The 13,484-nt window shown below is 38.5% G+C and overlaps 1 pseudogene; it reads right to left on the bottom strand.

Annotated features, from left to right (window-relative positions):
* Positions 1 to 1,415: 1,415 nt before the first annotated feature.
* On the bottom strand, positions 1,416 to 2,346 carry LOC133063736 (olfactory receptor 4P4-like; annotated as a pseudogene).
* Between the last annotated feature and the right edge of the window lie 11,138 nt (positions 2,347 to 13,484).

The following is a 13,484-nucleotide window of genomic DNA, read 5'->3' on the forward strand; positions in this document are numbered from 1 at the left end:
TACATCACATCCACAAAGTTTTTTAAAGAATTTTGAGACTCTACCCATTCCTAATCAGTTTCTAGTGGCCTGATCTTGCTCCTAGTCATTTCTGACATTGGGCAAAGGAGCTCCAGGATGACTACTGGAAAAACTGCCATTAACTTGAACAGTGCCAAAGATGTGCCCATTGACTTTAAGTGATATTCTCCACTTGCCCACTCTAAGAAAAAAACAATTTCCCCAGTAATAGGTGCCCACTGCACGCTGCGCTCTGCTTAGTCACTCAGTCGTGTCCTGCTCTTTGGGACCCCTGGACTGCAGCCTGCCGGGTACCTCTCTCCATGGGGATTCTCCAGGGAAGAATACTGGAAGAGATTGTCATGCGCACCTCCAAGGGATCTTCCCAACCCAGGGATTGAACCCAGATCCACCACATTGCAGGTGGATTCTTTACCATCTGAGCCACCAGGGAAGCCTAGTAATAAGAGCATGATTTAACATGAGCCCCATTCTCACACCCTCACTGCTCCCAAGGAAAGTTATTATCAGAATGGTTACCTTTCTGATGCATAACAGGAGATTGGGCAATAAAACAGCTCATTCGTATTCAGCACTGACTGTGTGACCAAGCAGTGTTTCAGTCTGGCACATATCCTCACAAGACTGTGTGTTGGGCTATTATTATCACTTGATGGATGATCTGTTGAGCATATGTCCCAATCCTCATGGTTAGTAAGCAATTCTGGGTCCAGAACACATGCCCATAACAAATATACACTATCAGGTGCTAGAATTAGCCAGAGTTGCAGTTCACATTTACATGGACAGAGTTGGGAGGGACAGTTCCTTTGAACAAAAGAAAAGAGATTGATGTGGGGCTTAGGTAAGAGTACTGGTGTTGGACATATGAGAAGCTCCAGATCGCCACTGCTACAAAATTATCAGAGTAGAAAGCTATATTTTTAAGAAATATAGTTGCAGGTCCAAAATTTGGTCTTTTAAAATATTCTTTAAATGATGCAAGTAAAATGTTGGAATTATCTTCTAAATCATTGCTACCCGGAATTGGCTGTATTGAATAAAGTCACATACAAGAATGGACTCTATGGGTTCTCAGTGTGGATTTGTATTACATGATGCCTTTGATATCTAAATTTATATTTAGATATGCTAAATATCTAAATTGATTACACAGTCAAAAGATCAGAGGGGAAGAGGAGATATAAATAAGAAAACAAGAAAACTAGAAGAGAGCACATCAGAGAATCTGGATAAATCCAGGGAGTTGCAAGCTTTTGCTCGTAGTTAAACCTATATATTGCTAAAACAAAATGAAACAAAAAAGCATATAAGGCAAGCATTATACATTTTAAAGTCTTCATTGTAGAAAATTCATATATTCAACAAGTTCAGCAGTGGGAATCAGAGGTATCTTAGTTCATTTCCTCTCTTACTGCGATATGGCACCAGAGTTTCTTTACGGCATTCTTCATCTCCAAGTTTCTCAGCGTGTAGATTAGAGGATTAAGCATGGGAGCAAGGATGGTATAAAAAAGAGCGAACACTTTGTCTTCTGGTAAAGTAGTTGCTGGTCGAATGTAAATGAAGAATAAAGGAGCGAAAAAGAGGACCACCACAGTGATGTGGGAACTGCAGGTGGAGAGAGCTTTGCCGCGATTCTCTACAGAGTAGGACCTGACCGTGTATAAGATCACAGCGTAAGACATCAACAAGACCACGAAAGTCACCAGGCCCATCAGGCCCGAATTGGCGACGACAAGGAGACCGATTCTGGTGGTGTCAGTGCAGGCCAGTTTCAGCAGAGGATACACATCGCAGAAGTAATGATCTATTTCGTTGGGCCCACAGTAGGGTAGAAGGATGGCCAGGAGAAACTGGCCAAAGGAATGCAGGAACCCCCCAGCGCAGCAAGCAGCGATCATGGCAGCGCACTTCTGTCTGGTCATGATCAGAGTGCAGCGCAGAGGCTTGCAGATGGCGACATAGCGGTCATAGGCCATCCCCGTGAGGAGGAAGACCTCGATGCCCCCGAAGAAGTGCATGGTGAAGAGCTGGGTCATGCAGCCGTTGTAGGAAATGGCCTTCTTTGCTGCCAGCAAGTCAGTGATCAACTTGGGGGTCACAGTGGAGGTGTAACAAAGGTCTGAGAGGGAGAGGTAACAGAAAGAAATACATGGGCTGCTTCATAAGTTGACTGGAGGTGATAGAGATCGTGACAAGTAGGTTTCCAATCAGAATTGCAGTGTAACAAAGTAAGAACAGTAAAAAACAGAGAATTTCAATTTCCTTTTTCTGAGAAAGTCCTAGGAGAATAAATTCTGTAAGGTTATTCCTATTTTCCATGACTCAGAGCAGTTTGTAGATACCTGGAATTAAATAGTTATCAATCTTTATAAATATGTAAATACGATGATGTATATTATTCCTTGTCATAGGCATTTTATAACGGAAAGCGTTCAAAACTTGAAGAAAAAGATTTGATTTTTATTTTGAAAGGCTTTCCTTGCATTCTTTTTGTCCCTTTCTGGAAAATGTTAACTCCTGATAAGCAACTTTGATACCTGATTTAAAAACTAACACTGTAGAATGTAGCATATTTATGCAACCATTCTGTTAGCATGTATTAACAAACATAACTGGATATTATGCCCTGGTAGAATTCAAGAAATGGTACTGTAGAAAAAAAGCAGTCATCCGTTTCCTATTTTCACCATTTGTTATTGAGAAAATAGACATAGAAACGAAACTTTGACAGAAAATACAAACACACTTGTACGTGGATAATGTTATATGTGAAAAATTTCCTTCCATCTGTCCTAGGTGGAAATGTGATAAATAGAAAAAAAAATCAACCAATTTGGAATCATGAGGTATACATACATGGCCAAAATCAGTTATATATCTGTTGTGCCTAATTTACAGATATGATTAATTTATAATTGTGCCTAATTACAGATAGGATATGATATTTTATAGTCAAACAAAAGGATAACAAGCAAAGTATAATTACCTCTATTTTTTCAAAAGGTATCACCTCAAACTTTAAAAATATTTGTTTTAGACATTCAGGAAGGCAAAGAATGCTCAAACTACCGCACAATTGCACTGATTTCACACGCTAGTGAAGTAATACTTAAAATTCTCCAAGCCGGGCTTCAGCAATATGTGAACCGTGAACTTCCAGATGTTCAAGCTGGTTTTAGAAAAGGCAGAGGAACAAGAGATCAAATTGCCAACATCCACTGGATCATTGGAAAAGCAAGAGAGTTCCAGAAAAACATCTATTTCTGCTTTATTGACTATGCCAAAGCCTTTGACTGTGTGGATCACAATAAACTGTGGAAAATTCTGAAAGAGATGGGAATACCAGACCACCTGACCTGCCTCTTGAGAAACCTGTATACAGGTCAGGAAGCAAGAGTTAGAACTGGACATGGAACAACAGACTGGCTCTAAATAGGAAAAGGAGTACGTCAAGGCTGTATATTGTCACCCTGCTTATTTAACTTATATGCAGAGTACATCATGAGAAACGCTGGGCTGGAGGAAGCACAAGTTGGAATTAAGATTGCCTGGAGAAATATCAATAACCTCAGATATGCAGATGACACCACCCTTATGGTGGTGAAGAAGAAGAACTCAAGAAGTGAAGTGAAGTGAAGAAGAACTCAAGAGCTTCTTGATGAAAGTGAAAGAGGAGAGTGAAAAAGTTGGCTTAAAGCTCAACATTCAGAAAACTAAGATCATGACATCTGGCACCATCACTTCATGGGAAATAGATGTGGAAATAGTGGAAACAGTGGCTGACTTTATTTTTCTGGGCTCCAAAATCACTGCGGATGGTGATTGTAGCCATGAAATTTAAAGACGCTTACTCCTTGGAACGAAAGTTATGACCAACCTAGACAGCATATTAAAAAGCAGAGACATTACTTTGCCAACAAAATTCTCCCTAGTCAAAGCTATTGTTTTTCCAGTAGTCATGTGTGGATGTGAGAGTTGGACTATAAAGAAAGCTGAGTGCCGAAGAATTGATGCTTTTGAACTGTGGTGTTGGAGAAGACTCTTGAGAGTCCCTTGGACTGCAAGGAGATACAACCAGTCCATCCTAAAGGAGATCAGTCTGGGTGTTCATTGGAAAGACTGATTTTGAAGCTGAAACTCCAATCCTTTGGCCACCTGATGCAGAGAGCTGACTCATCTGAAGCGACCCTGATGCTGGGAATGATTGAGGGCCGGAAGAGAAGGGGACGACAGAGGATGAGATGGTTGGATGGCATTATCGACTCAATGGACATTGGTTTGAGTAAACTCTGGGAGCTGGTGATGGACAGGGAGGCCTGGCATGTTGCAATTCATGGGGTCTCAAAGAGTCAGACACGGCTCAGTGACTGAACTGAACTGAAGGCATTTTAGGATAATAGTAGGTTTCACTTGAGTTTTGGTTTCACACAGTGTCTTATTCATTTGCATAAATTTGCTTCTTTCTAATTGATGTACTCAAACTCTTCAACTCTTCCTAATAATCAGTCATCTTGAAAATGTTTGTTTCTTTCTGTTCCTACATCACACGTCTTAGTATCTCAGGCTGGCTTTTCTCTCTTTAATTTCTGTTATTTTTACCTCCTCTCCTCCTAGCCACTGCTATAAAGTAATGTAAGACCAGTGCTAATAATGTGTTTATAACCATCACACCTTTGAACAAACCAATAGCTTTCTATTGGCAGAAGTTCAAGAAGCATAGACTAGGAGAAACTACTGAGAATTAATCATCCCACTAAGTCACACCAAAATTCCCTACTTCAACTATATAATACATAGGACTTTAGTATTTAAAATATTTTATTTCATTTACTCCAAACTTCAGAGCCAATCTATTCACAATTTATTTTCAAATCTGTAATGCTCCTCTCCTTCTTTTTCATTTTCAGAGAAATTGCCATTCAAATCTGTGTACATAAAGTGGGGTTTGGAAGAGGAAAACTGCAAATCTATCCGGGGTATGAGAGTTACCATCAAGGCCCACAAGATGACATTTAAATAGGTATCATACTGAATAGTGAAGAGGGGATATTTGTAGTGGTCAAATAAGCCATCTCCTTCAACCAGCACTAACAATTATGCTTTAGGCTTTTAATCATTCCCAATAATTTAAAAGCATGTAATTCTCTATTCTGATTTCTCCCCTAAATTTTATTCTTCTTCTGATTTGGTGGGAAACACTGCAAGTTAAATATTCAATCACAGATTATTCTTTATATAATACTTGACTTGCTGCATGATCAGTTAACTTACATTTTCTCAGCCTTTTTTCCGCTTACTATTTGTCTAAAATTCTGCCTCTGTGAGACTCTTTATTAGATAACAGACCAAATTATATTTGAAAAAGACAATGTAAATGCCATTTTGATGAGTGTGTTTGCACTAAAAGTGGAAAATCAATGAAATGATTATGAATTATCAAGAAAATAAACAAATGCTTTTAAAATGCAGGTTATTTTGTCTTACCAATATTTGAATATTTCAGGCAAAATTGAAAATTATTTTTAAAATAGCAATCATGTAAATGCACTCAATCTACTCTGTTAGGAAGACAGGGAAATATGTGAAAAATTCCTAAAAACTAATTTACTTTTTAAAATATAAAAACTGTATAATGCATGACTCAAAAACTATAGCCTGCATTCCTGAACAACTTGAAAGCATTTCTCCTATTTTCAATTATTTCTATAGAAATAAAAAAGTATGACTCATGTGTAAAAGTATCACAGCATTTTCACATTTAAAAAAATAAGTATTATATCATCTTAACAGAAGATATTCTTTAAAATGAAGCAAAGTATTTTCTCCCTCATCTCATTGTACTATTTTCTAGCTTGTTGACTTGAGTATGCTACATCCCTGTTTTGTATTTCGGTTTAGGCATCAGTGAGCAATGGGAGTTAAACTGTATCTTTAAGGATCTCTGCTGGACCTGAACTTTTTGTCCATGGTTCTGACAGAAATTTTGAGGAGTCAGCAGCTGGATGTTGATGGTTAATGTTTTCCAAACAAATCAGAGTAAATTTACAACTCCTCTCCAGGTTATTGTCTCTCTTACCTCTTATAAGATTAACTGATCCAGTCTCAGAAAGAAGCACAACTCCTTGAGCTCTCCTTTAACTTGGATCCGTTAGAGACTGCTATTTAAGTTCGTTTAATCCAATCCAGGTATATGGAAATCTATATCATCTATGGTTCATACTTAAGTGTTCTCTGAAATCTCTAATGATTCCATGAAGTAGTGACGCTGGACGAGCAGTTCAAATCAATATTTGTTCAATACTATCACAGTGTATTAAACTCTAGCTACTTCCAGGTCGCTTTCACTAACGACAGCCCACCACGCCATGGTTGCCCAAATATTCTAAGTCTTATGGTTCTTAGAACTAATTACCTTGCTTCATATTTTTATCTGATTATTGTCAGATACTATTAAATACTTTAGTTTATCTCTCTAAAAAATCTTATCTTGGTGAGAGTTAGGGCCAGTGCCTCATTTTCTCCCTGAAATGAACAAAATTAAAAATGAAACAAAACAAAATTCATGCCATTCAGATCTATGTTGAATAGTGAATGTTTAGCTTTGGAACAGATTATGTATACTCTGAGCCACCTTACTTGTTTAACCTCTAAAGAAAGGAAAATAAAACTCATTATTAATTAGTTATCAACTACTATGTGCCAAAAGTTGTACAAGGTGGAAATAAGACTAAAATCACCTAGGAGACTTCACTGAAATTCTCATTTAGTAAGTTAGTTACCCAGTTCTCCTATGATAAGATTGTGACTGGATAATAAAATGATGAATTATGAAGGATTTGATGTATTAGGTTATACAATACATTCCTCATTTAATCAATTGTAGTGCACTTTGTCTCATCATGAATTAAATTATTAATTATATTAGTTTTCTCATTATATCCTCACTCTATACTTTAAGTGTTCAGTATGTATTTGTCAAAGAAATAATTTTATTTCAATATTTGATAGAATGAAATGAAACTTAATTTTAATTATGTCATTATCAAGATAATTGTTTTGAGATATAAAAGCACAGAATCTTATAATCATATTTACTTCAGAAAGATAGAGACTTGGAAAGATCAACTTAGGAATGTTCTTCTAATTTTTCCTAGCATTCTGTCTATTAGCAAAAATCATTTGAAGTTCACATAAACCCACCCCTGTAACCTTTCTCCGTTTTTCACTCCCTTGGCTTACTGTGGAGACTAGACCCTTAAGAGTAGTCTTATATATTCAAACTCAGTCACTTGCCCTAAAACCCTGGTTGTCTCCAGCCTGGGTGGTTTCCAAAATGTGCAGAACTAAATCTGAGCATGCTCCATTCACCACTGTTTCATTTATTCTGAATAATTATTCAGATCAACTTCATTAACTTCCTATTTTAATAAATAGCTCTGTCTTGGTTGAAATGCAATAGAATAAGTGGTGTTAATACAGGAATGAGAAACTCAAGCTACAAATATGGCACATCCAGGCAATTAATAGAAAGTAAGAGCAGAGTGATTTAACATACTCTGTGCACTCCAGGACTCTTGCCTGGGAAATCCCACGGACGGAGAAGCCTGGTGGGCTACAGTCCAGGGGGTCGCAAAGAGTCGGACACGACTGAGCGACTTCACTTTCACTTTTCACTTTCATGCACTGGAGAAGGAAATGGCAGCCCACTCCACTGTTCTTGCCTGGAGAATCCCAGGGACGGGGGAGTCTGGTGGGCTGCCGTCTATGGGGTCACAGAGTCGGACACGACTGAAGTGACTTAGCAGCAGCAGTTCTTCTTGAGGTTTTCCTTGACAGATGTTCTGTGTCCTTAACTGAAATATAAGTCACCGACTTTCTGCTTTACTTGTTTCCCTTTAATATTCCCCAAGTTATGAAAAAATGTTTATTACTGTTACTGTTTATTACTTTATGCAACTGACATAGGAAGGGTAAGTTATCACACATGGGTTGTATAAAAATATATAACCATGAAAGAGATGCTCTATGTTACCAGGTAGGTAGAGCAATAGTTTCAAATATTGACTGTATGTAAATGTGGCTAAAGTTTTCTTACAAACATTAACCAGAGGGCAAATGATCATTAAATTATATTTAGATAATTAATTCTAAAATCATATTGATCAAGCAATAGTAATTAATTGTGGGTTGATTAAAGAAAAGTCAACTCATGTCCAACTCACCATATATTTGGCTTAAATCTAAGGTACATGTAGTATTTCACAGTAGTTCACCTTAAGTCAACCAGTAAATTTTATGACTATGTAGTAATATGTCTCATTATACAAGTAATTTTGAAGAAATCTGAAAATAGAACTTACCTGCTCTCTAAGGTAAGGTGTCCAGCTTTTTTCTTAAGCAAATTCAAGAGGCTTTTCCCAGTTTTATTTTAATATTTAAGAGAATAAAATGGGGCACCATCAGCATTTATGTTGGCAACTATTCTTTATTTCTCTTTAAATAACACTTTTATTATATTCTATGGTGAACATAAAAACAAAGACAACACAAGGTTCCTATCTGATTTCTAAAAAACTTTACCTGGGAGATATTTAACTTGCAGACACTTATTGCAGTATCTCTGTGAGTCTGGAAATTCCCTTTGGGATAATCTGACCAAAGTGAAGCTGAACTTTTGGAACATTATTCAAAGACCTAAAAATAATTATATCGACCAAGCCATATTTTCCCTATGTGTATATGGAAACTAAGCACAAATCAGCTTCTACTTTAATATGGTGACAATTGTGAGCAAAACTCTAATGACCTGGAAAGAAAGCTCATAATACCCACACCTCAGAAAGAAGAGGTGAGGAAAGAAAAGGAAACTCTGAGTTGCAGGGAAAAGGAAAGCATTGATGCTGCCGCAATTGACAGTTTGTGGAGGATGCTGGCTATTGCAGCATGCATCTTCTAAAGTCTATTAATAATAAAACCTCTTTGAAAAGTTACCACAATCTATTCTTTACTCCTCAGTGTCCTTCACTGTTGATTTTTCTGTCAACAAGTCACCCAAACATCTCTCTTATACACCTCATCCCTGTAATGGAAGATAATACCAAGCCTTTTTGTGATTGTTCATGTTTGTCTTATTTCTCAGTAACATTTTGAGACTATTTTCTCTTTGACAGCATTTTATTCAGGCTCCAGAGACCATATTCTTCAAATGTATTAACATTTTAAAAAATGAAACTTCAACAACTTTAAGTGCAAAACAGTGGCATTAATTACATTTAAAATATTGTACCACCACTACATATTTCCAAAACATTTTCATCACTCCACACAGAAACTTTGCACCCATTAATGATAACTCCTCAGCCCCCTATCCCTCTAACTGATATCCTGTAATATACTCTGCCTCTGGGAACCTGCTTCTTATCTTTCATGTAAATAGAATCACACAATGTTTGTTTCTCCTGTTATTTTAAATTAATTAGTTAATTTGGCTGTATCGGGTCTTAGCTGTGGCACAGGGATCTCTCATTACTCTACCTGGATGCCTCAATGCAGCGTGGGGTCTCAGTTGCTCCTCCACATGTGGGATCTTAGCTCCCAACTAGGGACTGAACCCGTGCCCCCTGCACTAAAGGTGGATTCCTAACCACTGGACCACCAAGCAGGTCGCCTATCCCTTTTTTCAACCTTGCAATTTAATCTTCGGTTCAGTTCACTTCAGTAGCTCAGTCATGTCTGACTCTTTGGGACACCACGGACTGCAGCACACTAGACCACCCTGTCCGTCACCAAACCCTGGAGCTTACTCAAATTCATGTGCATAGAGTCGGTGATGCCACCCAACCACCTCACCCTCTGCCATCCCCTTCTCCTCCTGCCCTCAATATTTTCCAGCATCAGGGTCTTTTCCAATAAGTCAATTCTTTGCATCAGGTGGCCAAACTATTGCAGTTTCAGTTTCAGCATCAGCCCTTCCAAAGAATATTCAGGACTGATTTCCTTTAGGATGGACTGGTTGGATCTCCTTGCAGTCAAAGGGACTCTCCAGTTCAAAAGCATCAATTCTTAGGTGCTCAGTTTTCTTTGTAGTCCAATTCTCACATCCATACATGACCACTGGAAAAACCATAAATTTGACTAGATGGACCTTTGTTGGCAAAGTAATGTCTCTGCTTTTTAATATGCTGTCTAGGTTGGTCACAGCTTTTCTTTCAAGGAGCAAACATCTTTTAATTTCATGGCTGAGTCACCATTTGCAGTGATTTTAAAGCCCCCAAAATTAAGGTCTCTCAGTGTCCACTGTTTCCCCATCTATTTGCCATGAAGTGATGGGACCAGATGCCATGAGCTTAGTGTTCAGAGTGTTGTCCTAAGCCAGCTTTTTCACTCCCCTCTTTCACATTCATCAAGAGACTCTTTAGTTCTTTTTTACTTTCTGCCATAAGGGTGGTGTCATCTGCATATCTGAGGTTATTGATATTTCTCCTGGCAATCTTGATTCCAGCCTATGCTTCATCCAGCCCAGCATTTCTCATGATGTATTCTGCATATAAGTTAAATAAGCAGGGAGATAGCATACAGCCTTAACATACTCCTTTTCCAATTTGGAACCAGTCTAACTGGTTCCAACCCATTCTAACTGTTGCTTCTTGACCTGCATACAGATTTCTCTGGAGGCAGAAAACTTTGTCTGGTAGTTCCATCTCTTGAAGAATTTTCTACAGTTTGTTGTGATCTACACAGTCAAAGGTGTTGGCGTAATCAATAAAGCAGAAATAGATATTTTTCTGGAATTCTCTTCCTTTTTCTATGATCCAACAGATACTGGGAATTAGATCGTTGGCTCTTCTGCCCTTTCTAAATCCAGCTTGAACATCTGGAAGTTCACGGTTGATGTACTGTGGAAACCTGGCTTGGAGAATTTTGAACATTACTTTGCTAGTGTGTCAAAGTGAAAGTGAAGTCGCTCAGTCATGTCCGACTCTTTGCGACCCCATGGACTATAGCCCACCAGGCTCCTCAGTCCATGGAATTTTCCAGGCAAGAGTACTGGAGTGGGTTGCCATTTCCTAGTAACTGTGTGGCAGTTTGAGCATGCTATGGCATTGCCTTTCTTTGTGATTTGAATGAAAACTGACCTTTTCCAGTCCTGTGGCCACTGGGGAGTTTTCCGAATTTGCTGGCATGTTGAGTGCGGCACTTCCACAGCATCATCTTTTAGGATTTGAAACCCAAGGATTTTGTACTCCAAGGCCAAATTTGCCTATTACTCCAGGTATATCTTGACTTTTGACTTTTGCATTCCAGTCTCCCCAATGAAAAGTGGGCTTCCCTCATAGCTCAGATCATGAGCACCTTATTGCCAACTTCAGACTTAAATTGAATAAAGGAGGATAAACCACTACACCATTCAGGTACTACCTAAATCAAATCCCTTATGATCATACACTGGAGTGACAAAGAGATTCACGGGACTAGATCTGATAGACGGAGTGCCTGTTGAACTATGGACGGAGGTTTGTGACATTGTATAGGAGACAGGGATCAAGACCATCCCCGTGGAAAAGAAATGCAAACAAGCAAAAGGGCTGTCTGAGGAGACCTTACAAATAGCTGTGAAAAGAAGGGAAGCGAAAAGCAAAGGAGAAAAGGAAAGATATACCTATTTGAATGCAGCTTTCCACAGAATAGCAAGGAGAGATAGGAAAGCCTTCCTCAGTGACCAATGAAAATAAACAGAGGAAAACAATAGAATGGGAATGAGATCTCTTCAAGAAAATTAGAGATAGCAAGGGAACATTTCATGCAAAGATGGGCTCAATAAAGGACAGAAATGGTAGGGACCTAACAGAAGCAGAAGACATTAAGAAGAGGTGACAAGAATACACAGAAGAACTGTACAAAAAAGATCTTCATGACCCAGATAATCACGATGGTGTGATCACTCACCTAGAGCCAGACGTCCTGGAATGTGAAGTCAAGTGGGCCTTAGAAAGCATCACTAGGAACAAAGCTAGTGGAGGTGATGGAATTCCAGTGGAGCTATTTCAAATCCTGAAAGATAATGCTCTGAAAGTGCTACACTCAATATGCCAGCAAATGTGGAAAACTCAGCAGTGGCCACAGGACTGGAAAAGCTCAGTTTTCATTCTAATCCCAAAGAAAGGCAATGCCAAAGAATGCTCAAGCTACCACACAATTGCACTCATCTAACAAGCTAGTAAAGTAACACTCAAAATTCTCCAAGCCAGGTTTCAACGGTACGTGAACTGTGAACTTCCAGATGTTCAAACTGGTTTTAGAAAAGGCAGAAGAACCAGAGATTATCCTTTGAATCATTGAAAAAGCAAGAGAGTTCCAGAAAAACATCTATTTCTGCTTTATTGACTAAGTCAAAGCGTTTGACTGTGTGGATCACCACAAAATGTGGAAAATTTTGAGAGATGGGAATACCAGTCCACCTAACTTGCCTCTTGAGAAATCTGTATGCAGGTCAGGAAGCAACAGTTAGAACTGGACACGGAACAGCAGAGTCTTCCAAATAAAGAAAGGAGTATGTCAAGGCTGTATATTGTCACCCTGCTTATTTAACTTATATGCAGAGTACATCATGAGAAACGCTGGACTGGAAGAAGCACAAGCTGGAATCAAGATTGCCAGGAGAAATATCAATAACCTCAGATATGCAGATGACCACCACCGTTATGGCAGAAATCAAAAAAGAACTAAAGAGCCTCTTGTTGAAAGTGAAAGAGGAGAGTGAAAATGTTGGCTTAAAACTCAACATTCAGAAAACTAAGATTATGGCACCTGTCCCATCACTTCATGGCAAGTAGATGGAGAAACAGTGGAAACAGTGACAGACTTTATTTTTTGGGGCTCCAAAGTCACTGCAGATGGTGATTGCAGCCATGAAATTAAAAGATGCTTACTCCTTGGAAGAAAACTTATGACCAACCTTGACCGCATATTGAAAAGCAGAGACATTACTTTGCCATTACTTTGTTATAACTCCTCTTCATTTATAGTAAGCCTGCTTTAAAGCTAAGAAAAATTTTATCAATTCTTATTCACAACCTTACAGAGTTATGAACACAAATAGTAAATTGTGTCAAATAAGACTATTACAATGATTTATTCAATCTTATTGAGAACCAACTTGGTGGGGTGGATCATAGAAGATGCCATAAAACATTCATTATTAAAGAGCGCCTGCTTTAGACTTGAGATGAATAACTCTCCCTGTCCTAATCTCGAGAAGGCAATGGGCTAGCAGAGGATACAATCCAGTGAACAACACAGGTTTGGACTGAACGGGTCCACTTATACACACATTTTTTCAGTATTAAATACAGTACTATGTAATTGCAGTTGGTTGAATCTGGGAGACGTGGAACTGTGGATTCACAGAAACCATGTATATTAATTGTATTTGTTGCTGTAAGGATTTTAATATTTTT

This window comes from Dama dama, chromosome 1 (assembly GCF_033118175.1).
Source record: "Dama dama isolate Ldn47 chromosome 1, ASM3311817v1, whole genome shotgun sequence".
NCBI lineage: Eukaryota > Metazoa > Chordata > Mammalia > Artiodactyla > Cervidae > Dama > Dama dama.